Genomic DNA, 1,509 nt, shown 5'->3' on the forward strand with positions numbered 1-1,509 from the left:
GTGGAATTTTCCCGAAGTCTCCGGACATCCCTTTCCCCACTGGGCAAGTCTGCCATCAAAAGGCTCTCCAATATAGTTTAATCTAGAAGATGCATCTTGGTGAGTTTCTCTGGCACAAGGCGATGGCTGTTTCTTTCCCAGAGTTAGGAGGGCTTGGTCACCCAAGGGCATGGAGAAGAGATAGCAGGTCCACAGGCATCTAGGGACCTAAGGCTTGCCCCTGAGTTGGTAGAAAAGTAATTCAGACAAAAACCCGGGGAGACAGGGTAACATCCCCACCCAGGACACGTGATGAGAAGCTCCATAGAGAGATATTTTGGTCTTACAGCTGAAGAAGAATCTATTGTGCTTTACATCCTGGACTTGATTATGTGCCGCACGTTGGAGTGAGTGTTTTCACCAGAGCACATCCAGAACCTGTGCTATATTTGTTCAGCCAAGAGTCTTTCCATAAACCTGAGAGAAAGAGTGAAGTTATAAATATAGTCTCTAAATACACTTACATGATAAAATTTGACTGAGAGGAGCCTCAAAGGGCAGGTTCTATTTATGTGCAGGGGGACAGAACTGCTTTCCATATGACAGCCAGGCAGCGGGTCTTGGGAGAATTGATATGTTCAATGGGAATTTTTGAGTGGAATTCCAAAAACTACAAAGTGACCCCTCCATGGCTTCAGACCTTTAGCAGAGGAGACAAACATCTTAAGAGGCTCGGTATAGACAAGAGCAAAATGGCTGCCTCGGGCAGCACAGGAAATTTTACCACTGATATCTGACTCACATTCAGAGCTCGCTTCAGGCAGCACATATACTAAAATCAGAAGGATGCAGAGAAGGTTATCATGGCCCCTGTGCAAAGATGACACGCAAATTCCTGAGTTACACACTCATTTGTGCAAATCAATACTTAGCGAACACACATGGGGCCCCGCGTCAGAGCCTGCCGGAAGCGTTCAACCATTCCTCACTGATAAAATCCGGGTGGGAGTTAAACAGAGGGAATAAAGGATTGCCCCAGTGCAACCAGACTGAGATCAGTGAAGGGACAAAAGGAGTGACCTGAGAACGGTCAACCAACATCATAAATCCGTATATCAGTATCTGGATTTGAAGTCTTCCCATTAAGAGCACAACCCATGACGTTACTGGTGCAAATGACCATGAGAACATGCAAAGAGTGTGTATACTTTTTAGGGGAAATCTTAGTATATTAGTTTCCGTTGCTGTTTTAACAAATTACCACAAACTCAGCAGCTTAAGAAAGAACACAAGTGTGTTATCTCAAAGTTCTGTAGGTCAGAATACACAAATCCCTTTGCCATATTCATTAGTTCTAGGGGTTAGGGGGGGACAGCTTTTGAGGAGCCATGATTTTGCCTTCCATACTAGACAATACGTCTAATTGGGTTCTGCAAAGGCAGACCTTGATATGAGAATTCAGATGAAAGTAGTTAGGAAATGCTTCTGAGAAAAACCTGGGGAGGTGAAAGAGAAGTAGGATCAAGAAAG

General features: G+C 44.5%; 1 non-coding gene across 1 annotated transcript; it reads left to right on the forward strand.

Moving 5' to 3' along the window:
- Positions 1 to 786: 786 nt before the first annotated feature.
- Positions 787 to 894, forward strand: LOC132684438 (U6 spliceosomal RNA). Its single transcript, XR_009612659.1, has one exon. It is a non-coding gene; the product is annotated as a U6 spliceosomal RNA (small nuclear RNA).
- Positions 895 to 1,509: the final 615 nt, after the last annotated feature.

The sequence above is a fragment of the Panthera onca genome, chromosome C2 (assembly GCF_046562875.1).
Source record: "Panthera onca isolate mPanOnc1 chromosome C2, mPanOnc1 haplotype 2, whole genome shotgun sequence".
Lineage (NCBI taxonomy): Eukaryota > Metazoa > Chordata > Mammalia > Carnivora > Felidae > Panthera > Panthera onca.